Below are 26,699 nucleotides of genomic sequence, written 5' to 3' on the forward strand. Positions count from 1 at the left end.
GCTGTGTAAGGGCTATTTGACCAAGAAGGAGAGTGATGGAGTGTTGCATCTGATGATCTGGCCTCCACAATCACCCAACCTCAACCCATTTGAAATGGTTTGGGATGAGTTGAGTGAAGGAAAAGCAGCCAACAAGTGCTCAGCATATGTGGGAACTCCTTCAAGACTGTTGGAAAAGCATTCCTCATGAAGCTGGTTTGGCTTGTCACCTAAAACCCTCACAAACGTTTACAGATGCACAATTGAGAGGAAGCTGTCAGGCAGTAACACCGCCTGGTACGGCAACTGCACCGCCCACAACCACAGGGCTCTCCAGAGGGTGGTGCGGTCTGCACAACACATCACTGTTGGCAAACTACTTGCCCTCCAGGACACTTACAGCACCCGATGTCACAGGAAGGCCAAAAATATAATCAAGGACAACAACATTTACATTTACATTTAAGTCATTTAGCAGACGCTCTTATCCAGAGCGACTTACAAATTGGTGCATTCACCTTATGACCTCCAGTGGAACAGTAGTGCATCTAAATCTTTTCAGGGGGAGGGGGGGTGAGAGGGATTACTTTATCCTATCCTAGGTATTCCTTAAAGAGGTGGGGTTTCAGGTGTCTCCGGAAGGTGGTGATTGACTCCGCTGTCCTGGCGTCGTGAGGGAGTTTGTTCCACCATTGGGGGGCCAGAGCAGCGAACAGTTTTGACTGGGCTGAGCGGGAACTGTACTTCCTCAGTGGTAGGGAGGCGAGCAGGCCAGAGGTGGATGAACGCAGTGCCCTTGTTTGGGTGTAGGGCCTGATCAGAGCCTGGAGGTACTGAGGTGCCGTTCCCCTCACAGCTCCGTAGGCAAGCACCATGGTCTTGTAGCGGATGCGAGCTTCAACTGGAAGCCAGTGGAGGGAGCGGAGGAGCGGGGTGACGTGAGAGAACTTGGGAAGGTTGAACACCAGACGGGCTGCGGCGTTCTGGATGAGTTGTAGGGGTTTAATGGCACAGGCAGGGAGCCCAGCCAACAGCGAGTTGCAGTAATCCAGACGGGAGATGACAAGTGCCTGGATTAGGACCTGCGCCGCTTCCTGTGTGAGGCAGGGTCGTACTCTGCGGATGTTGTAGAGCATGAACCTACAGGAACGTGCCACCGCCTTGATGTTAGTTGAGAACGACAGGGTGTTGTCCAGGATCACGCCAAGGTTCTTAGCGCTCTGGGAGGAGGACACAATGGAGTTGTCAACCGTGATGGCGAGATCATGGAACGGGCAGTCCTTCCCCGGGAGGAAGAGCAGCTCCGTCTTGCCGAGGTTCAGCTTGAGGTGGTGATCCGTCATCCACACGGATATGTCTGCCAGACATGCAGAGATGCGATTCGCCACCTGGTCATCAGAAGGGGGAAAGGAGAAGATTAATTGTGTGTCGTCTGCATAGCAATGATAGGAGAGACCATGTGAGGTTATGACAGAGCCAAGTGACTTGGTGTATAGCGAGAATAGGAGAGGGCCTAGAACAGAGCCCTGGGGGACACCAGTGGTGAGAGCACGTGGTGTGGAGACGGATTCTCGCCACGCCACCTGGTAGGAGCGACCTGTCAGGTAGGACGCAACCAAGCGTGGGCGCGCCGGAGATGCCAACTCGGAGAGGGTGGAGAGGAGGATCTGATGGTTCACAGTATCGAAGGCAGCCGATAGGTCTAGAAGGATGAGAGCAGAGGAGAGAGAGTTAGCTTTAGCAGTGCGGAGCGCCTCCGTGATACAGAGAAGAGCAGTCTCAGTTGAATGACTAGTCTTGAAACCTGACTGATTTGGATCAAGAAGGTCATTCTGAGAGAGATAGCGGGAGAGCTGGCCAAGGACGGCACGTTCAAGAGTTTTGGAGAGAAAAGAAAGAAGGGATACTGGTCTGTAGTTGTTGACATCGGAGGGATCGAGTGTAGGTTTTTTCAGAAGGGGTGCAACTCTCGCTCTCTTGAAGACGGAAGGGACGTAGCCAGCGGTCAGGGATGAGTTGATGAGCGAGGTGAGGTAAGGGAGGAGGTCTCCGGAAATGGTCTGGAGAAGAGAGGAGGGGATAGGGTCAAGCGGGCAGGTTGTAGGGCGGCCGGCCGTCACAAGACGCGAGATTTCATCTGGAGAGAGAGGGGAGAAAGAGGTCAGAGCACAGGGTAGGGCAGTGTGAGCAGAACCAGCGGTGTCGTTTGACTTAGCAAACGAGGATCGGATGTCGTCGACCTTCTTTTCAAAATGGTTGACGAAGTCATCTGCAGAGAGGGAGGAGGGGGAGGGGAGGAGGATTCAGGAGGGAGGAGAAGGTTGCAAAGAGCTTCCTAGGGTTAGAGGCAGATGCTTGGAATTTAGAGTGGTAGAAAGTGGCTTTAGCAGCAGAGAGAGAAGAGGAAAATGTAGAGAGGAGGGAGTGAAAGGATGTCAGGTCCGCAGGGAGGCGAGTTTTCCTCCATTTCCGCTCGGCTGCCCGGAGCCCTGTTCTGTGAGCTCGCAATGAGTCGTCGAGCCACGGAGCGGGAGGGGAGGACCGAGCCGGCCTGGAGGATAGGGGACATAGAGAGTCAAAGGATGCAGAAAGGGAGGAGAGGAGGGTTGAGGAGGCAGAATCAGGAGATAGGTTGGAGAAGGTTTGAGCAGAGGGAAGAGATGATAGGATGGAAGAGGAGAGAGTGGCGGGGGGAGAGAGAGCGAAGGTTGGGACGGCGCGATACCATCCGAGTAGGGGCAGTGTGGGAAGTGTTGGATGAGAGCGAGAGGAAAAGGATACAAGGTAGTGGTCGGAGACTTGGAGGGGAGTTGCAACGAGGTTAGTGGAAGAACAGCATCTAGTAAAGATGAGGTCGAGCGTATTTCCTGCCTTGTGAGTAGGGGGGAAGGTGAGAGGGTGAGGTCAAAAGAGGAGAGGAGTGGAAAGAAGGAGGCAGAGAGGAATGAGTCAAAGGTAGGCGTGGGGAGGTTAAAGTCGCCCAGAACTGTGAGAGGTGAGCCGTCCTCAGGAAAGGAGCTTATCAAGGCATCAAGCTCATTGATGAACTCTCCGAGGGAACCTGGAGGGCGATAAATGATAAGGATGTTAAGCTTGAAAGGGCTGGTAACTGTGACAGCATGGAATTCAAAGGAGGCGATAGACAGATGGGTAAGGGGAGAAAGAGAGAATGACCACTTGGGAGAGATGAGGATCCCGGTGCCACCACCCCGCTGACCAGAAGCTCTCGGGGTGTGCGAGAACACGTGGGCAGACGAAAGAGAGAGCAGTAGGAGTAGCAGTGTTGTCTGTGGTGATCCATGTTTCCGTCAGTGCCAAGAAGTCGAGGGACTGGAGGGAGACATAGGCGGAGATGAACTCTGCCTTGTTGGCCGCAGATCGGCAGTTCCAGAGGCTACCGGAGACCTGGAACTCCACGTGGGTCGTGCGCTGGGACCACCAGATTAGGGTGGCCGCGGCCACGCGGTGTGGAGCGTTTGTATGGTCTGTGCAGAGAGGAGAGAACAGGGATAGACAGACACATAGTTGACAGGCTACACAAGAGGCTACGCTAATGCAAAGGAGATTGGAATGACAAGTGGACTACACGTCACGAGTGTTCAGAGAGTTAAGCTTACGTAGCAAGAATCTTATTGACTAAAATGATTAAAATGATACAGTACTGCTGAAGTAGGCTAGCTGGCAGAGGCTGCGTTGTTGACTAAGTAGGCTAGTTGGCATTGGCTGCGTTGTTGACACTACACTAATCAAGTCGTTCCGTTGAGTGTAATAGTTTCTACTGTGCTGCTATTCGGGGCTAGCTGGCTAGCTAGCAGTGTTGATTACGTTACGTTGCGTTAAAAGAACGACAATAGCTGGCTAACTAACCTAGGAAATCGCTCTAGACTACACAATTATCTTTGATACAAAGACGGCTATGTAGCTAGCTATATAGCTAGCTACGATCAAACAAATCAAGCCGTTGTACTGTAATGAAATGAAATGAAAAATGTGATACTACCTGTGGAGCTAACGAAATGCGACCGGATTGTTGAGTGCAGAAGTTCTGTTCGGTAGACGTTGGCTAGCTGTTGGCTAGCTAGCAGAGTCTCCTATGTTAAGGACGACATAAAACTACACACTCTAAACTACACAATTATCTTGGGATGAAGACAGCAAAGACAACTATGTAGCTAGCTAACACTACACTAATCAAGTCGTTCAGTTGAGTGTAATAGTTGTGATGCTAATCGGTAGACGGTGGACTAGCTAACGGTGGACGTTAGCTAGCTGGCTAGCTGCAGGGCAGTGTAGACTGCGTTAGGACGACGAAATACGATAATTACGCAATTATCTATGATACAAAGACGGCTGTGTAGCTAGCTAAGAAGAAATTGATAAGATTAGACAAATCAAACCGTTGTACTATAATGAAATGAAATGAAATGTAATACTACCTGCGGACCGAGTGCAGATGCGACCGCTCGCTCCAACCCGGAAGTCTAGCTCCACAACCACCCGAGCCACTGCCTGTTCACCTCGCTACCATCCAGAAGGCGAGGTCAGTACAGATGCATCAAAGCTGGGACCGAGAGACTGAAAAACAGCTTCTATCTCAAGGTCATCAGACTGTAAAACAGTCATCACTAGCACAGAGAGGCTGTTGCCTAAATACAGACTTGAAATCATTGGCCACTTTAATAAATGGAACACTAGTCCCTTTAATAATGCCACAAGCATTTCCCTACACTCGTATTAACATCTGCTAACCATGTGTATGTGACCAATAAAATGTGATTTGAGAATGCCGATCGTGCAAAGCTGTCATCAAGGCAAAAGGTGGCTACAAATCAAATATATTTTGATTTGTTTAACACTTTTTGGGTTACTACACGATTCCATATGTGTTATTTCATAGTTTTGATGTCTTCACTATTATTCTACAATGTAGAAAATAGTAAAAATAAGAAAAACCCTTGAATGAGTAGGTGTTTCCAAACTTTTGACTAGTACTGTACACGTATATACAGTCAATGGTTGCATTAGCAAGTTTTTTAAAAGCGGTGAATATATCTTTAGAAAACAGTCTTTATGACTATGTACATGTACACTGAGTATCCCAAACAATAGGAACACTAACCCTTTTTGCCAATCAGAACAGTCTCAATTCGTCAGGGCATGGACTCTGCAAATCAAATCACCGAATACAAATGTACACCTTACTGTGAAATGCTTACTTACAAGCCATTAACAGTGCAGTTCAAGAAGAGTTAAGAAAATATTTATCAAATAAAACTAAAGTAAAAAATTATAAAAAGTAACACAATAACATAACAATAACGAGGCTATATACAGGGGGTACCGGTACCGAGTCAGTGTGTGGGGGTACAGGTTAAAGGTAACTTGTACATGTAGTTAGGGGTGAAGTGACTATGCATAGATAATAAACAGCGAGTAGCAGCACTGTACAAAACAAATGAGGGAGAGTAATAGCCTGGTGGCCATTTGATTAGTTGTTCAGCAGTCTTATGGCTTGGGTAAAAGCTTTCAGGAGACTTTTGGTCCTAGACTTGGCACTCAGGTACCGCTTGCTGTGCGGTAGCAGAGAAAACACCTATGACATGGGTGACTGGGGTCTCTGACTTTCCTCTGACACAGCCTATTATATAGGTCCTGGATTGCAGGAAGCTTGGCCACAGTGATGTACTGGGCCGTATGCACTGCCCTCTGTAGCGCCTTACGGTCAGATGCCGAACAGTTGCCATACCAGGCCGTGATGCAACCGGTCAGGATGTTCTGATGGTGCAGCTGTAGAACCTTTTGAGGATCTGGGAACCCATGCCAAATCTTTTCAGTGTCCTGAGGGGAAAAGGTTTTGTCGTGCCCTCTTCATGACTGTCTTGGTGTGTTTGGACCATGATAGATCGTTGGTGATGTGGACACCATGGGACTTGAAACTCTCAACCCGCTCCACTACAGCCCCATCGATGTTAATGGGGGCCTGTTCAGCCCGCCTTTTCCTGTAGTCCACAATCAGCTCCTTTGTCTTGCTCACATTGAGGGAGAGGTTGTTGTCCTGACACCACACTGCCAGTTCTCTGACCTCCTCCCTATAGGCTGTCTCATTGTTGTCGGTGATCAGGCCTACCACTGTTGTGCCGTCAGCAAACTTAATGATGGTGTTGGAGTCGTGTTTGAACAGGGAGTACAGGAGGGGACTAAGTACACACATGTACTCCATGTTCACCCACAATCGAGTGGCCAAACACAACTCCAACACCACCATTAAGTTTGCTGACAACAAGGTGTCAAAAGCATTCCACAGGGATGCTGGCCCATGTTGACCCCAATGCTTCCCACAGTTGTGTCAAGTTTGTCCTTCAGGTGGTGGACCATTCTTGATACACACGAGAAACTCTTGACAGTGAAAAACCCAGCAGCGTTGCAGTTCTTGACACAAACCAGTGCTCTTGGCACCTACTACCGTATCCCGTCCAAAAGGCACTTAAATATTTTTGTCTTGCCCATTCACCATCAGAATGGCACATACACAATCCATGTCTCAATTGTCTCAAGGCTGACATCAATAAGGGATCATAACTTTCACCTGGATTCACCTGGTCAGTCTATGTCATGGAAAGAGCAGGTGTTCTTAATGTATTGTATACTCAGTGTATATTTCTCCTTAACAGCATGGGAGTTTACATCGCTGAACTAAAACAGGGTCAAGGCGTGGTTGACTGTAAGTGCATGTAAACTCAAAGGCAGGCAGAGGTCATTGAGATGTGTTTTAATAATATACTGCAGGTCAGACATCAAGTATTACAGGAGGAAGGAGTAGGGCCATAAGAGGCAAGCAGGAGGCAGGGTCTGTTACAGAAAAACATGGGCCTGTGGTCTCAAGGTCAACCTTATCCTTTCACACAGCCAAGGAAAACAATTCACTTCTACATGTCAAATATCTTGTATGCAGGCTTATGGGTAGTGCGTGGCTGCATTGCTGCTGGCCTAGTGTGTGTCCTCAAGCGGTGGGCCACCGGCCATGGCTCTAGTTTCAGCAAGCTGCTCAGTGGAGACATGGAGCCAACCCAGAGCCTTCAGTAGACCAGGCTTTCCCTCAGACCAGGCCTCCAACCCCCATAGGATCCCTACATCAATCCGACCCACGTCCAAGCGTCCCTCATCAAGGTTGGGTGCAAGAAGTGAGCTTAATGGTTTTGTTCACTGGGATCCTCCCCAGAGAGTCCACAGCTCTCCAGGAGATCTCAACACATAGTCCTGTTTCATAAGGCCTCATGTCGACAGGGCCCGCTGTGTGGCTTAGAACACACACACATGGTGTCAGCTAATGTCGATTCTATATAAAATTCTAATGCATGTGCGCATGTACGCACACAAGCACAATCACACACACACAGGCTGTTTACACATAAGGCCATACTGTGGGCCTGTAAACTCACTTATTTCGTGGGCTGATGCGGTGTAGCATACATGAATTACAAAGCCATGAGAATAAGAAATTGCTTTACTAGCACAAGGTCAACTTCCACTTTATCCCAATGCCTCCAAAAGACACATATACAGGTTGGAGAGTTCGGAGCAAGGACATCTGCACTGTGGTGCAGTTTTGGGGGTTAAGTGCTTTGCTCAAGGGGACAACGGCAGGAGATGGTATCTAGGATTTTGATACCAGCAACCCTCCAGTTGGTCAGCTCACTTCCCCCTAGATTTTTTCCTGTCAGACCCTGGATTTGAACTGGCAACCTTCCGGTTGCTGGCTCGCCTATCTAAGTTCCCTCTAACCCCGCCACTTTTCAGCTCTTAACTAGGAACGTATGATTCCACCCTGTTTGCCCTGACGTCCTCTGAGTAGAGAGAAAGTGCCTAGCCAAGAGCTGAAAAATCTCCAAATCAAACGCGGCAATGGCACATTCATCACACTTAAAGAGACTAAGCACTCAGCCATAACACACTAATGGAAGGTTTACTGAAACTCAGTAGAAATACAAGCAGCGTGAGTCCAACTAACCATGTCAGCCAATACCATACTCACATAGATCCAGCGTGCAGTGCACATACAGAGAATCAAATCAAATGTATTTATATAGCCCTTCGTACATCAGCTGATATCTCAAAGTGCTGTACAGAAACCCAGCCTAAAACCCCAAACAGCAAGCAATGCAGGTGTTGATGCACGTTGGCTAGGAAAAACTCCCTAGAAAGGCCAAAACCTAGGAAGAAACCTAGAAAGGAACCAGGCTATGAGGGGTGGCCAGTCCTCTTCTGGCTGTGCCGGGTGGAGATTATAACAGAACATGGCCAAGATGTTCAAATGTTCATAAATGACCAGCATGATCAAATAATAGGTCTGGGACAGGTAGCACATCCGGTGAACAGGTCAGGATTTCATAGCCGCAGGCAGAAGAGTTGAAACTGGAGCAGCAGTACAGCCAGGTGGACTGGGGACAGCAAGGAGTCATCATGCCAGGGAGTCCTGAGGCATGGTCCTACGGCTTAGGTCCTCCGAGAGAGAGAAAGAAAGAGAGAGAGAATTAGAGAGAGCATACTTAAATTCACACAGGACACCGGATAAGACAGGAGAAGTGCTCCAGATATAATAAACTGACCCTAGCCCCGGACACAAACTACTGCAGCATAAATATTGGAGTCTGAGACAGGAGGGGTCAGGAGACACTGTGGCCCCATCCGATGATACCCCCGGACAAGGCCAAACAGGCAGGATATCACCCCACCCACTTTGCCAAAGCACAGCCCCCACACCACTAGAGGGATATCTTCAACCACCAACTTACCATCCTGAGACAAGACCGAGTACAGCCCACAAAGATCTCCACCACGGCACAACCCAAGGGGGGGGGGGGGGTGCCAACCCAGACAGGAAGATCACATCAGTGATTCAACCCACTCAAGTGACGCACCCCTCCTAGGGACGGCATGAAAGAGCACCAGTAAGCCAGTGAGTCAGCCCCTGTAATAGGGTTAGAGGCAGAGAATCCCAGTGGAAAGAGGAGAACTGGCCAGGCAGAGACAGCAAGGGCGGTTCGTTGCTCCAGAGCCTTTTCGTTCACCTTCACACCCCTGGGCCAGACTACACTCAATCACATGACCCACTGAAGAGATGAGTCTTCAGTAAAGACTTAAAGGTTGAGACCGAGTTTGCATCTCTCACATGGGTAGGCAGACCATTCCATAAAAATGGAGCTCTATAGGAGAAAGCCCTGCCTCCAGCTGTATTCTTAGAAATTCTAGGGACAATTAGGAGGCCTACGTCTTGTGACCGTAGCGTACGCGTAGGTTTGTACGGCAGGACCCAATCAGAGAGATAGGTAGGAGCAAGTCCATGTAATGCTTTGTAGGTTAGCAGTAAAACCTTGAAATCAGCCTTTGCCTTGACAGGAAGCCAGTGTAGGGAGGCTAGAACTGGAGTAATATGATCAAATATTTTGGTTCTAGTCAGGATTCTAGCAGCCGTATTTAGCACTAACTGAAGTTTATTTTGTGCTTTATCCAGGTAGCCGGAAAGTAGAGCATTCTAGTAGTCTAGCGTAGAAGTAACAAAAGCATGGATACATTTTTCTGCATAATTTTTGGTTGGAACGTTTCTGATTTTTGTTACGTAGATGGAAAAAAGCTGTGTTTAAAAGTAGAAAGTTTACAGCCATCCACTTCCTTATGTCTGAAACACAGGCTTCTAGCGAGGGCAATTTTGGGGCTTCACCATGTTTCATTGAAATGTACAGCTGTGTGTCATCTGCATGGCAGTGAAAGTTAACATTATGTTTTCAAATGACATCCCCAAGAGGTAAAATAAAATAGTGAAAACAATAGTGGTCCTAAAACGGAGCTTTGAGGAACACCGAAATTTACAGTTGATTTGTCAGAGGACAAACTATTCACAGAGACAAACTGATATCTTTCAGACAGATAAGATCTAAACCAGGCCAGAACTTGTCCGTGTAGACCAATTTGGGTTTCCAATCTCTCCAAAATATTGTGGTGATCGATGGTATCAAAAGCAGCACTAAGATCTAGGAGCATGGGGACAGATGTAGAGCCTCAATCTGATGCCATTAAAAGGTCATTTACCACCTTCACAAGTGCAGTCTCAGTGCTATGATGGGGTCTAAAACCAGACTGAAGCATTTCGTATACATTGTTTGTCTTCAAGAAGATCTTGTGGATAGAGAGCCGTTTATTATGTTCAACATAGGAGGGCCAAGCACAGGAAGCAGCTCTTTCAGTAGTTTAGTTGGAATAGGGTCCAGTATGCAGCTTGAAGGCCATGATTATTTTCATCATTGTGTCAAGGGATATAGTATTAAAACACTTGAGTGTCTTTCTTGATCCTAGGTCCTGGCAGAGTTGTGCAGACTCGGGACAACTGAGCTTTGAAGAAATATGCAGATTTTAAGAGGAGTCCGTAATTTGCTTTCTAATAATCATGATATTTTCCTCAAAGAAGTTCATGAATTTATTACTGCTGAAGTGAAAGCCATCCTCACTTGGGGAATGCTGCTTTTTAGTTAGCTTTGCGACAGTATCAAAAAGACATTTCGGATTGTTCTTATTTTCCTCAATTAAGTTGGAAAAATAGGATGATCGAGCAGCAGTAAGGGCTCTTCGATACTGCACGGTACTGTCTTTCCAAGCTAGTCGGAAGACTTCCAGTTTGGTGTTGCGCCATTTCCGTTCCAATTTTCTGGAAGTTTGCTTCAGAGTTCGGGTATTTTCTGTGTACCAGGGAGCTAGTTTCTTATGAGAAATGTTTTTAGTTTTTAGGGGTGCAACTGCATCTAGGTTAAATTGAGTTCCTCAGTTAGGTGGTTAACTGACGTCCTTGGGTAGGCAGAGGGAGTCTGGAAGGGCATCAAGGAATCTTTGTGTTGTCTGTGAATTTTTGCACAACTTTTGATGCTCCTTGGTTGGGGTCTGAGCAGATTATTTGTTGCAATTGCAAATGTAATAAAATGGTGGTCCGATAGTCCAGAATTATGAGGAAAAGCATTAAGATCCACAACATTTATTCCTTGGGACAAAACTAGGTCCAGAGTATGACTGTGACAGTGAGTATGTCCAGAGACGTGTTGGACAAAACCCACTGAGTCGATGATGGCTCTGAAAGCCTTTTGAAGTGCGTCTGTGGACTTTTCCATATGAATACTAAAGTCACCAAAAATTAGAATATGATCTGCTATGACTACAAGGTCCGATAGGAATTCAGGGAACTCAATGAGGAACGCTGTATATGACCCAGGAGGCCTGTAAACAGTAGCTATAAAAATGTATTGAGTAGGCTGCATAGATTTCATGACTAGAAGCACAAAAGATAAAAACGTCAATTTTTTTGTAAATTTAAATTTGCTATCGTAAATGTTAGCAACACCTCCGCCTTTACGGGATGCACGGGGGATATGGTCACTAGTATAACCAGGAGGTGAGGCCTCATTTATCACAGTAAATTCATCAGGTTTAAGCCCTGTTTCAGTCAGGCCAATCACATCAAGATTGTGATCAGTGATTAGTTCATTGACTATAATTGCCTTTGAAGTAAGGGATCTAACATTAAGTAGCCCTATTTTGAGATGTGAGGTATCACGATCTCTTTCAATAATGACAGGAATGGAGGAGATCTTTATCCTAGTGAGATTGCTAAGGTGAACACCGCCATGTTTAATTTTGCCCAACCCAGGTCGAGGCACAGACACGGTCTCAATGGGGATAGCTGAGCTGACTACACTGACTGTGCTAGTGGCAGACTCCACTAAGCTGGCAGGCTGGCTAACAGGGTTTTCAATTTGTCAGAGCTAATGGTGGGAAGCTTCGGCGTCTCAGACCCCGTAACGGGAGGAGTAGAGACAAGAGAAGGCTCGGCCTCAGACTCCGACTCGCTGCTTAATGGGGAAAACCGGTTGAAAGTTTCTGTCGGCTCAGACACCGGTTGAGCATTCCTACAGCATTTCCCTCCAAAATCCATGAGAAAGTTGTTCGGCTGCGGAGACGTGCGAGGGGATTTATACTAACGCTACTATCTGTACTTACTGGTAGCACAGAAGCTGTTTCATCCTTTCCTACACTGAAATTACCCTTGCCTAACGATTGCGTCTGAAACTTGGCTTGCAACACAGCTATCTTCGCCGTAAGGCGATCATCAGATCAAATTATATGACCAATTTATGCAGAAATCACATACTCACATACTTTTTCTTGCCCCTGTGTGTGTGTGTGTGTGTGTGTGTGTGTGTGTGTGTGTGTGTGTGTGTGTGTGTGTGTGTGTGTGTGTGTGTGTGTGTGTGTGTGTGTGTGTAGGCTGATGTGGCAAAATAGATATCCACGTTTATAAATGCAGGGTCACTACAGTTATTGTTATTTGTGGTCGTAACATTATTTTCAGTTAATTCTATGAGTAGGGGTGAGCGCAATTTGTTTTTACAGCATAAGGGGAAGGTCATGTGAAAATATTTTTTATGTCGGGGTTGCATTTCTTTTTATGACACCTCAAGTTGGAACACTCCATTAGTTTTAGAACACTCCATTAGTTTAGCCTGCGTGACCGTGACGTCATATCCCTGACATCATTGCTTAGCTCATTAGGCAAGAAGTATAAGGAGTAAATTAGTTTTTGACCGTGTTAAATTCATTTTCTTTGTAAACTTTTTATTAATGTATAAAAGGTCAAACGGAGAAGCATTTTGAATGTTTTTATTCACTTCAGACTCTCACTGCTGGCTGCACCACTACAGAAGCAGTTCCTTTCAATTCCCATATAAAGAATATTGTATAAATGTACAAGACTAGATGGACATTCATTGCCATGGGACTGTTTTTTACTATATTGATTTTCAGAGAAACATAGCAATAGCCTCACTGTTTAGAAAGTTATATTGCTTGTAAATGACATCCTAATAACTCTGAGGGTAATGAAATGTTGTCTGCCTCCTTGAGTTTATATTATAATTTGAGTTTCAGATGCCACAAATGATTGCCTTGATAAAAATCTAACAAAATGATCATTTGGAACAAAGTCTCCAACTTTATTTCAATTGGTTTAAGGAAGTCCCAGTTACAGTAACAAAGAGACCAAAATGGGTTATGTAACCCCATCCAAATTGCCTGTACCCCCAGATACTACTCTATGGCCAGAAGATTCTGAAGTATTGATAAGAGCTAATCCAGGGTTGTCGATGTGGCCACAGTTAAGCTGCTTGGTTAGGGAATCATTGCCCTGATGGTCTGAGCATCCCTCTCTGTTGGAATCAAACCCTGATCTGTTCCCAGACATCAAATAGAGACTTCTATAATCCAGTGAGTGGCATATCCATCATGTTGAGATGCTGCTGGTGGTGGTGCTTGGCTCTGCTATCCCAGTGAGGTCCTATGCACGGCTCTGCAAGTCCAGGGCACTGTGAGGTGTGTCTGCTGGCTCCTCGTTCCAACATCATGCAGCATTAATAGCCTGGCTTCCATAGGCCCCATGCATGGGTGACTGCTGATGGGTGCAATGCCAAGCATCCTCCCTGGCAGGTATCTCCTTCCCCTGATCTCTTCCTGGTTCTCTCTGGCTCCTAGAGCATTCAAACACATTGACTCAAACTATGACGACATGTGGGCATACAGTGTGTAAAATGGGATCATTTGGAACAGCACGTGTCATTCTGCAAACGGAGAGCTGGCATCCTATTGTTTGTGACCGTGAGTGTTTATAAGTAACATTAGGGAGAGTGTTAGCGATGGGGAGAGTGGTGGCAGACACTGGTCGCCTAGAGAGAGTTGTGTGTCTGAAATGCATGTGGGTTAAGTATTTTAAAACAAATTTAAAACGCATGTAAAGGATAGAGTGTTCATAAACACAACAAAATAAGGGTGATTGTAAAGGCTGTTGAACCTCTGAAATATCCTGAATTATTCAACCATTGTCTGCTCTGAAACTTCTTCTGACACGGTAAAGATTTCCATTTGATTCATACATTCCTCACAGCACAAAGATTGGAAATAGCTACATGGAAATGAGTGTCTTCAATGTTAGAGGACGAAGCCCTTCAGAGCTAGTCCTTATAAAAGGCTATCACCACATCTTCTCAGTTAGTCAATCTAACTGACCATCACACTGTGTGGATTTACACCATTTCCGGTCACAACTTGCAGACTTGTTTACGTGTTGCTGTGCTGTACGTGTTGCTGTGCGTTTTGTTGCCAACCTTACTTTGCTACCTGACAACTTTACGTTTTTTACTTTTTTAAACTTTTTAATTACCGTTTATATTTTAGTTTTTTCCCTCACTCAACTTTTTTTCATTCAACTTTTTCACTCCGGACGCTTTATATGGACATGGTTCGTCAGGACCTCCAACAGCTGAAGCTAAGTAGTAACATTAACATGATACCTTCTAAATGCAGTCGCTGTACTCATAATATACAGGAGAACGATCATCTAAGTCACAACAATAGACAAAAACTGTGTGCTTAAACTAATAACACACATATTATTGTATTTTCCTTGTCTATATTGAATACATCATTTAAAAATTCACAGTGTAGGTTGGAGAAAGTATGTGAACCCCAAGGCTAATGACTTCAATGACATCAACTGTTCAGAGGAGACTGTGTGAATCAGGCCATCATGGTCAAATTGCTGCAAAGAAACCACTACTAAAGGACACCAATAAGAAGAAATCTGTCCTTTGGTCTGATAAGTCCAAATTTGAGATTTTGGTTCCAACCGCCGTGTCTTTGTGAGACACAGAGTAGATGAACAGATGATCTCTGCATGTGTGGTTCCCACCGTGAAGCATGGAGGAGGTGTGATGGTGCTTTGCTGGTGACACTGTGTGATTTATTTTTAATTCAAGGCACACTTAACCAGCATGGCTACCACAGCATTCTGCAACGATACGCCATCCCACCTAGTTTGCGCTTAGTGGGACTATCATTTGTTTTTCAACAGGAATCACCCGATCTCAACCCAATTGAGATGGATTGAGATGTGTTGGACCGCAGAATGAAGGAAAAGCCGCCAACAAGTGCTCAGCATATGTGAGAACTCCTTCAAGACTGTTGGAAAAGCATTCCAGGTGAAGCTTGTTGAGGGAATGCCAAGAGTGTGCAAAGCTGTGATCAAGGCTAAGGGTGGCTACTTTGAAGAATCTAAAATATATTTTGATTTTGAGAGCATCAACTGTTCCTGATGAATGTGTGATCACGCTCTCCGCAGCCGATGTGAGTAAGACCTTTAAACAGGTCAACATTCACAAGGCTACTGGGCCAGACGGATTACCAGGACGTATACTCCGAGCATGCTTTGACCAACTGGCAAGTGTCTTCACTGAAATTTTCAACCTCTGCCTGTCTGAGTCTGTAATACCAACATGTTTTAAGCAGACCACCATAGTCCCTGTGCCCAAGAACACTAAGGTAACCTGCTTAAATTACTACCGACCCGTAGCACTCACATCTGTAGTCATGAAATGCTTTGAAAGGCTGGTAATGGCTCACATCAACACCATTATCCCAGAAACCGCAGACCCACTCCAATTTGCATACCGCATCAGCAGATCCACAGATGCGCTCCACACTGCCCTTTCCCACCTGGACAAAAGGAACAACTATGTGAGAATGCAGCTCAGCGAATACAGCTCAGCGTTCAACACCATAGTGCCCTCAAAGCTCATCACTAAGCTAAGGACCCTGGGACTTAACAGCTCCCTCTGCAAGATCCTAGACTTCCTGACGGGCCACCCCCCAGGTGGTAAGGGTAGGTAACAACACATCCACCACCCTGATCATCAACACGGGGGCCACTCAGGGGTGCGTGCTCAGTCCTCTCCTGTACTCCCTGTTCACTCATGACTGCACGGCCAGACACAACTCCAACACCATCATTAAGTTTGCTGATGACACAGCAGTGGTAGGCCTGATCACCGTCAATGATGAGACCACCTATAGGGAGGGAGGTCAGGGACCTCAATGTGACCAAGACAAAGGAGATGATTGTGGACTACAGGAAAAAGAGGACTGAGCATGCCCCCATTCTTTTTTTGTTTTTTTGTTGAATTTGACCCCTTTTTCTCCCCAATTTCATGGTATACAATTGTTTAGTAGCTACTATCTTGTCTCATCGCTACAACTCCCGTACGGGCTCGGGAGAGACTAAGGTTGAAAGTCATGCGTCCTCTGATACACAACTAAGCCGCACTGCTTCTTAACACAGCGCCATCCTACCCGGAAGCCAGCCGACACCAATGTGTCGTCGTGCACCTGGCAACCTTGGTTAGCGCGCACTGCGCCCGGCCCGCCACAGGAGTCGCTCGAGCGCGATGAGACAAGGCGGCCACACTGTACACAAGTGAATAAACCGAGGAAAACCTCAACGAGCAACATGAAAATAATCCCACACAAACCTGAGCCGGAAACAGAGGTAAATATACACACAGAAATGAAAGCAAATGAAAACCAGGTGTGAATGAACCAATGACAAAACAAACGGAAAAAGAAAAATGGATCGGTGATGGCTAGTAGGCCGGCGACGCCAACCGCCGCCCGAACAAGGAGAGGAGCCACCTTCGGTGGAAGTCGTGACAATAGGTGTGCTGTACTTGGGTCCAGGATGAGTTGACATGCATCTGTGGACAAAAGGGGAGTTGAATCAAACCACGTCCTCATATAAAATGTTGTTTTGTGGGTACAGTACAAGTATTGATTAGTTACTATTCCAATATAGTTCTGAATATGCAGTTAATTAGGATTAAAGAGACTTACATTTCCTCAGCCCTGATTTCAGCCTGTACTCTCCACCATGATCCACACTGTAAGAGAAACAGGTTATTGACTGACAAAGATCTAAAAGCAGCAAACATTTAAACCCATATTGTTGTGTTCTGGTGCAATATCCAAGATCATTACTCGATACATACAGGTATTCTCTCCTACCTATTGCATACAGAACGGGAGTACAATTCCAAAACGGTTATCAGAGTTGCAGAAGAAGAGTAATCCTGTGGTGATGATGTACTGTATGCTGTGTTGGGGTGCTAAGTATGCTGACTAAACTTCCCCTTAATTCTACCGACCATGTCCTCATGTTACTGAGCCTACTACACCACATATGACACAACCGCTGCTCACACTATTAGGTCATCTATTCTTATGACTTACTTCAGCTTCATATGTGGGATGCACATATACAGCCTACAGAAAGACACAACTAGCTGCATCAAACTGAAATGAAGAGTGACCCAGGAATGTGTGTGCTTTGGGGACCTTTAACAGAATGTGACTGGCAGAATGGGTGTTGTATGTGGAGGATGAGGGCTGCAGTCGATATCTCAGATATGGGGGATGCAGGCAGTGATGCAAATGGGCAGGAGGTCCTGTAACAGTCCTGTAGTGTAGCATCAGTGTCATCTGACCACTTCTGCACTGAGCGAGTCACTGGTATTTCCTGCTTTAGTTTTTGCTTATAAGCAGGAATCAGAAGGATAGAATTATGGTCAGATTTGCCAAATGGAGGGCGAGGGAGAGCTTTGTATGTGTCTCTGTGTATTTAAATTGAAATGCAATGTAATATATTGCATTATCATTTCCATGAGTGAGTATGCAAAATGCCTGCCAAGTTGAAAAATAAATAGAAAAGTGTGTTTAATATTTAATTTCTATGGTAGTATCCAGTACAACACTGACACCTTTAAAAATGTAATTTACATCTTATTTTATTTATTTTTTTATTTCACCTTTATTTAACCAGGTAGGCAAGTTGAGAACAAGTTCTCATTTACAATTGCGAAGATAATGGGCCAAGATAATGGGAGTAAATGGGAGTAATGGGAGTAAAACAAACATACAGTCAATAATACAGTAGAAAAATAAGTCTTAGATACAGTAGAAAAATAAGTCTATATACAATGTGAGCAAATGAGGTGAGATAAGGGAGGTAAAGGCAAAAAAAGGCCATGGTGGCGAAGTAAATACAATATAGCAAGTAAAACACTGGAATGGTAGATTTGCAGTTGAAGAATGTGCAAAGTAGAGATAGAAATAATGGGGTGCAAAGGAGCAAAATAAATAAATACAGTAGGGGGAGAGGTAGTTGTTTGGGCTAAATTATACAGGTGCAGTAATCTGTGAGCTGCTCTGACAGCTGTAGCCTTGAGAAAGACCCCCCCCAATAGTGATCAACTATCGAGGATCGCTATGGGGCACAATCGGGCGATGTAGGCTTGTACACAATCGCCCAACCTTAACACACACACTCTCTGTGTGGTTACAGTAGGCGAACGTATGTCAATGGTTTTAGGAAAAGCAGTAACATCAGGCAGGATTTAGGCTATCAACTGCCTAGCCAGTTGTAGCTCAATCTTGGGTGCAATGATCACATTCCCACACTGACTGACTGTGTGGAGGATCACTGACTTAAAGTTAAGTTAGCCTACAATTCACCGGCGATTGCATTCAAAAGGAAAGGTGTGCCAATAACGATTGAACCCGTAGGTAACAATGTGCACCGGTGCGCCGACCAAGTTATATGGAGCAGTGAGCAAAACGGACCACCGCCTTTCTGATCTGTGTCACCAGAAAGCTTTTTCAACTTGAACTTTGATTTAGCCCTACATCTAAATAGTTTAGTCACTTTTACTTGACGAGACAGACTAGTTTCTTTAGTGAAAGGTTTAAAGAGCGCAACGTTTTCACCGTCTTGGGGATAATGTGGATAATAATCACTATAATGTGCTGTAAATCGAAATATAACAATAATCCCCTACCACATAGCCCTGTATACAAACATTTTGCCAAGAATTTTCCAAACTGCGATGTATAGGAAAGATTCTATGAGAAACAGTGACATACACTCTGAATGACCTAAACTGATAAATCCATATTGGTCTTTCACAGTCAGGCAAACACAAGCTGTACTGTGCAGTAGTCTAATAGTAGGTCTACTATCGATACAGATAAACTGAGTCAGAAATTCACAGAATTCAGATGTTCCAAAAAAAAAGAACAGAATTGTATGCTCTAAGTCCATAACAATGCTTAAACCACATCAGGAGACCAATTTTGAGGTCTGGGAAGAATATATGAAATATATATTTTTGAGAGTAGTTACCCTTAATTTAAGTGTGCAGGCACCTAGCACTATTGTTTATTTAGCAGCGTTTCTGTAGGACGTGAGATGGATTTTGCAAAAGAAATGCCCACTGGATTGATGCAAATAATCTTGATATCATTCTGACACATAGGCATAGACTACTTTGTAGCTAGTTAACATTTAATAGAGGCAAACTACCTGCCCTCCAGGACTCCTACACCACCCGATGTTACAGGAAGGCCATAAAGATCATCAAGGACATCAACCACCCGAGCCACTGCCTGTTCACCCCGCTATCATCCAGAAGGCGAGGTCAGTACAGGTGCATCAAAGCTGGGACCGAGAGACTGAAAAACAGCTTCTATCTCAAGGCCATCAGACTGTTAAACAGCCACCACTAACATTGAGTGGCTGCTGCCAACACACTGACATTGACACTGACCCAACTCCAGCCACTTTAATAATGGGAATTGATGGGGAATGATGTAAATATATCACTAGCCACTTTAAACAATGCTACCTTATATAATGTTACTTACCCTACATTATTAATCTCATATGCATACGTATATACTGTACTCTATACCATCGACTGCATCCTTATGTAATACATGTATCACTAGCCACTTTAACTATGCCACTTTTTTTACTTTGTCTACATACTCATCTCATATGTATATTCTGTACTCGATACCATCTACTGTATGCTGCCCTGTACCATCACTCATTCATATATCCTTATGTACATATTCTTTATCCCCTTACACTGTGTATAAGACAGTAGTTTTGGAATTGTTAGTTAGATTACTTGTTGGTTATTACTGCATTGTCGGAACTAGAAGCACAAGCATTTCGCTACACTCGCATTAACATCTGCTAACCATGTGTATGTGACAAATAACATTTGATTTGATTTGATTTGATTTGAGAATGTTTTTGGGCGAGCCTTTCCATCTACCAGAAGACAATTTTCAATAACGGATCTTTAAAAAATATATGTTTTGTATTTTTGCGATAGTTTGACTATGATTGGTGTGAAAACAATTCAAATTAAATTATTAAATGAAATCATACTCTACCTTAACCACAATGTATTTCAAAATGCATTGGTTTGTTATGAAAAAGAATGCTATTAAACATCTGCATTTAAAGCACAACTTTTTTAATGTACAGTATATAAACAAAGTGCATGTAAATGTAACAATTCAAAACTAATACATTCGGAACAACATAATAATAGAATATTGCACCATATCAAAGAAAAATAAATAACAATGTGCAAAACTGCAGCATCCCACTTAAAACATTAAACAGGTCCCTCTTTTCTCTCTCTTCTTTATTGCCATGTTATAACCAGCAGCACACAGCAATGCTGACCAGATTTTGCTTTTATGAGAGATTTGCATTCAGAAATGCAAGCCGCCTCACTTTCGAGGGGCTGATACGGTTTCTTCTCTCAGTAAATATTTCTCCCGTTTTTGAGAAGACCCTCTCAGAGGGGACGGATGTGGCCACTATGCAGAGTCTCCCATGACTTTAGTAATCCGTGGGTAGACAGAAGCCTTGTTCTTCCACCAGCTCAGAGGATCACCAGATCTTTGGAGGGGCTCCTCCAAATAGGACCGGACCTCTATTATGGCATCTGCTGAGGGATTCCTTCGTGCTGCATCCCCAGTTGCTCTCTTGTCAAACAGCATCCAAACAGCAGATGTTTGTGGCAATACTGCTGGTGCTTCTGCTCCATCTGATCCCTCTTCTTCCTGGTGCCTGAGCCAGCTGACTGCTGGGGCTGTCCCTCCCTGCTGCTGAGGTTGTTCTTTGAAGAGCCTAATAAATTGCTCTGGCATCACTGAAGGCTAACTTCTTAAACCTGGGGTTAAGTGTAGCGGTTTCTGATAGCACAAGATTATATTCCATTCTGTGTAACTTTCTGTCCATTGATGAACATAGGGTGTCCATGAACTCTGTCACAAGTCCTGCAGTTACATTTGCTTCTCTCTGGCGGCTGGCTGTGATTTGCTGCAGACCCGGACACAGGACTATCATTTTTGAGGCTGTCAGAACAGTAACTTATTAGTTCAGGTTCATGTTTTGTCTACAAATACTACATCCTCATCTACTGCTCATATACATATATAATACTAGATTAAATAATGATGTAGTAATAACTGTACCTCTCTCCACTGATCTCCACAGTGATCTGCTCAAAGGGTTCCAGGACTCTGCACACCTCCTCCACCACGTCCCATTCCTCTTGGGTCAGAGCATTAACAGGTGCATTGACAATGGCCAGGGTAGAGATGACGGCATCCTAACTCAGGAAACCGCTTTAACATATAAAATGTTGAATTCCACCTTGTAGTGCAGTATTTTTTAGGCTTCAGCTCAGACATCCCCATCTGGCGATGTGTAGACTTTCGTTTTTCAGCACCTACTGTGCTCCTGTGGAAGTATTCCACAGCTGCTTTCACTTTGTCCACAGTGGCCTTCATCTCCTTCAGAACATCTCTTACAATCAGGCTGATTGTGTGGGCAAGACATGGATAATGGGTCCACTTTTCCATCTACTTAACATTCTCTGGCCACTCACAACAGTTCCTCTTCCAAGTTCTCTGAGGTGTGCCTGTCGCTGAACTCAAAGCAGTCCAGAAGCCAGCTAGACAGCGAACAATCTTCAATGAAGTGACATGTAACCAACATGTAAGAAGTGGTTACCCTTGATGTCCAGCGGTCAGTGGTAAGGCAAACTGCAGTAGCGTTTTGGACTCTTTCCCGCACTGAAGCCTGTATGCTCTCGTACAGTTGTGGAATAAGTGATTTTGAAAGGGTTTTCCTTCTTGGAATTGTGTACATTGGATTTGGACTATTGCTATAATTTCTTAAACCTCTGTCCTCCACGATCGAAAATGGCTGGAAATGGGTGGCAATCATTTTAGCAAGTGCAATATCAATTTGGTCTTGTTTTGCTACAGACATAGACTTTGGCATAAACGGGTCCATAGAAGACTGCATTGCTGTGGGTCGCGGAGTAGACCTGAGTGGATACATCTCCACGTGTGGAAGTGCTGGCTCCACCACTATCACTAGCAGGCCCGCTAGTTTCTTGAAGCTCCGCTACAGCTAGCTTTACAGTTGGGTGCACAGTTCGCATATGCCGGTGTAGGTAAGGCTGTACAGTCGTGGCCAAAAGTTTTGAGAATGACACAAATATTACATTTCACAAAGTCACAAGTAAGTCTCAAGTCTTAGCACTCAAGTCCCAAGTCAAGTCCCAAGTCAAGACAGGCAAGTCCGAGTGAAGTCTCAATTCAAGACTAACAAGTCTAAAGTTTGAGTTGATTTTATTTTTACAGGGACAGTGCACATGTCACGTTCTGACCTTAGTTATTTTGTTATGTCGTTGTTTTAGTATGGTCAGGGCGTGAGTTGGGTGGGTTGTCTATGTTCCTTTTTCTATGTGATGTTTTTGTGTTTGGCCTGCTATGGTTCTCAATCAGAGGCAGGTGTCGTTAGTTGTCTCTGATTGAGAATCATACTTAGGTAGCCTTTTCCCACCTGTGTGGGGTGGGCGATTGTTTTCTGTTTTGTGTATTCACCGTACAGGACTGTTTCGTTTCGTTCTCGTTATTTTGTTTTTGTGTTCATGATAATAAATTATCACACTTACCACGCTGCGCATTGGTCCTCCTCTTCTTCCATCACAGAAGAGCGTTACAGCACATTAATCAACGTTTCAGTAAAAGTGCCAGTTTTAGCCAGCCGGCTAATTTTCAAGCAGTGAGCACACGCAGAGCAACATAGGACAAGCAAGACGTAGCATACAGACAGAGGAACATAGAACAAAAAGTAGCAAGACAAAATTCATAAAAGCAACAAAGTGTTTCCACACCTCACAAGCTACAGACAACAAACATGGAAAGCGGCAATACACAGCTAGGGATTATGATCACAAATCTGACTGACCTTTAGCCATGTATTCATACATTTTGTGAAAGTGTGATAGGTGGTGCAGTTGTATGTGTCTGATGGCAGTGTATTCCAGACATGGGAAGCTCTCACAGAGAAAGCGGATTTACTAAAGGTGCTTATCCTTAAGGGGAACTATACAGTCACCTCTCATGGCAGACCTTGTGGATCTGCTGCCATATGTTTGGATTGTCTGTTTAACAAAAATACTGAGTGGAGGGGGAGCCAGGATCTTGAATACAAGACATGCGTTGGTGTATTGCACAAGATTTTCCCAACTCAGGAGCTCATGCTTTCTGAGGATGTAACAGTGATGATGGCTATTGGGCTTCCTATCAAGCACTTTGAGAGCCTGTTTGAAGACAGACTGAATAGGTTTTAATGTTGTACAGCAGGCTTGGGCCCAACTAGTCAAGCAGTATGTTAAGTGTGGGAGTATCATAGATTTGAAGTACTATTTTGCTACCTCTGTAGTCAAGCAATTTAGTATAAATTGGAAATTAGCTAGGTTGAATTTGGTTATCTAAATAACCTTTTTTACATGCTTTTTAAAAGAGAGGTTGGAATCAAGTATGATGCCAAGGTACTTAAAATCAGATATCACCTGGAGCTTCTCCCCTGACACATAGACATCTGGCTCAGTAGCATCTGTTGCACTCTTTTAGAAGAACATGCAAACATTTTTTTTTCACATTGAGATGCAAACACGAGTCACTGAGCCACTTTGTAACCTGGACCATTACAGTAGTGAGTTCTTATGCAGCTTGTTGTTTGCTCCTTGCATGCACATATATCACTGTATCATCTGCATACATTTGAACTTCAGACCCAGTACAGACAGAAGGCAGATCATTAATGTACAGGCTGAACAGGAGGGGCCATCATAGCTAAGAGTGGGAGACAGCTCATTGCTCACTCTGACACACTGAGTTCTGCCTTCAAGGTATGATTTCATCCATCTCAAGGCATCGGGGGAAAAGTTGAACTTGGACAATTTTGTGATGAGAATCTCATGGTTAACAGTATCAAAAGCCTTCCTTAGGTCCAGAAACACAGCCCCAACAACGCCCCCTTTGTCCATCTTGGACTTCACATTTTCCAGAAGAAAGCAGTTGGCTGTTTCTGTGGAGTGTTTCGCTCTGAAGTCATACTGCATGGAGTGTAATGTGAAGGGGCTGTTGTTGAGGTGGGCAATCAGTTGTTCTGCTACCACCTGTAGTAAAAGTCAAGTCTCAAGTCCTAAACTTTGAGTTTCGAGTCCTAAACAAGTCCTAATGTCTTCTTCACCAAATGTAATACCATTTCATATTTTTGACAAGAGTAATAGTTAGTATATTACATTTACACAAATTATGAATGCTTTCATATATATATCTATTACTTTCCAAATAAACTTTATATTTCCATGGAAATACATGGGTAGCCATGAGAAAGACCCCCCCCCTCCCCCCATAGCGATCAACTATCGAGGATCGCTTTGGGGCGCAATCAGGCGATGTAGGCTTGTACACAACACATACACACGCACACACACCCTCTCTGTGTGTGGTTACAGTAGGCTAACGTATGTCAATGGTATTAGGAACAGCAGTAACAGGCAGGATTTAGGCTACCAACTACCTAGCCAGTTCAATCTTGGGTGCAATGATCACGTTCCCACACTGACTGACTGTGTGGAGGCTCATTGATTTAAAGTTACGTTAGCCTAGATGCTACACTAGCAAAGTTATAAATTATATAGCTGTCGGCTATATTATCCACGACTTGATTGATTGCTTGGAGATCATGCAGTGTGATTTTCTTTTTTTTTTTTTGTATTCCGTCTCGCAGTTGAGGTGTACCTATGGTGGAGGTTGCAGACCTCTGCATGCTTTGTGGGTAGGAGGACCTGCATCGTCGGCAGTGTGTCGAATACTTGTTCTCCCCACTGTATGTATCTGCTTTAAATGTGTGTTTCTTGTGCAACTTCAAATGTCAAACAAAGTTGGAGGTTGATGCGCCTCCGTCTGTCATTTTCTTCCCGCATTTTTTGCAAGTTGCAATCCGTTGATACAGCGTCTTTCTATCTGAACATAATCATTTTGGGTATCATCTTTCCAAGGGCTCCATCTGAATTCACCCGCCGACGTTCCTATGCAATGCCACGCTCAACTTTTTCTCGGCTGGCACAATTTGATTGGCTGCTGTCAGATTCAAACTGTAATCCATTAAATGAAGAGTTGATGTGCTGCACACTGTTTTTAATAGCATCATTTCTAATATTTGGGCTTGGGGAGGGTATCAAGTCAGTTCGAGTCAAAGGCTCAAGTCCAAGTTAAGTCATGAGTCGTTGTTAAAGTCAAAGTCGAGTTTCAAGTCATCATATTTGTGACTCGAGTCTGACTCGAGTCCAAGTCATGTGACTCGAGTCCACATCTCTGGAAATTAGCATTTCAGTTGTTAGCGGAGCTGTTTTACAAGAAAATGGCTGAGATGACAATGTTATTGGAGTTAGTATGTTAGATTTGTCTTTTTAATTTTAAGCTAACTGTTAGTGAAGTTGGTGGTTACTATTGGTTTCAGATCTGAGCCAATAGAAAAACTATCCATCATGTTTTGTGTTTTGGCAAGAAGTCGGTATGACGTCACGCATCCAAGAAGCCTCAACCAATCACCCAACAGATATAGCTGACTTTGCCTCTGGGTATCCACCGAAAGGATATTTTGCGAACAGATATGTGATAACCCAGCATCTCCCAAAAACATATGTTTTATGGTGTCTGACAGAGTTGACATAAATCAAATGTATTGCATTTTATAAAAAATAAATACATAAATTGGCATTTCTTTACATGGTGTGATAGCTGATACTTTTTCTCTAACAAAATATATACAGGTAACTGCCAAAATAAAGAAAACATTTGAGTAAATGAGGGATACAAAGTATATTGAAAGCAGGTGCTTCCACACAAGTGTGGTTCCTGAGTTAATTAAGCAATTATCAGTCCATCATGCTTAGGGTCATGTATAAAAATGTTTAATTGACCATTATTTTGGCTCCCATGGCCAGAAGAAGAGATCTCAGGGACTTTGAAAGTGGGGTCTCAAAAGAGCATAGGGAGTTTAAAGGGTGTGTGTGTGTGTGTGTCTCAGTCACCAGAGCTCAATCTAATTGAACACTTATGGAAGATTCTGGAACAGAACCTGAGACAACTTTTTTCTACCAACCTTAGCAAAACACCAAATTATGGAATTTCTTGTGGAAGAATAGTGTCGCATCCCTCCAATAGAGTTCTAGACACTTGTCAAATCTATGCCAAGGCGCATTGAAGCTGTTCTGACGGCTCATGGTGGCCCAACGCCCTTTATTTAGTCAGTTATCTATATTTCAAATGTTGTTAATATTTAGAAAAATATTTATTATTTGAGTCCCATCTTTCCAGAATCCCTGAAGTACATCCACTTATCTTGCATGGGTACTGGATGATTGCATAAGACACTCAAAAGGCTGTTCCTTGACAACGTAGAACAACACACCACTGTCCAGAAGCACATAACGCCTGTATGGGCCCATACCAACATCCTCTAGTAATGTACAGTATGTGGATGCAGTGAAGTAGAGGGAGGTGGTGGTGGTGGTGTGGGAGGATTAAGAGGATGTAATGTAGTTCATCTAACTCCAATAGGCCCATGTCAA

This window comes from Oncorhynchus nerka, linkage group LG25 (genome assembly GCF_034236695.1).
Source record: "Oncorhynchus nerka isolate Pitt River linkage group LG25, Oner_Uvic_2.0, whole genome shotgun sequence".
NCBI lineage: Eukaryota > Metazoa > Chordata > Actinopteri > Salmoniformes > Salmonidae > Oncorhynchus > Oncorhynchus nerka.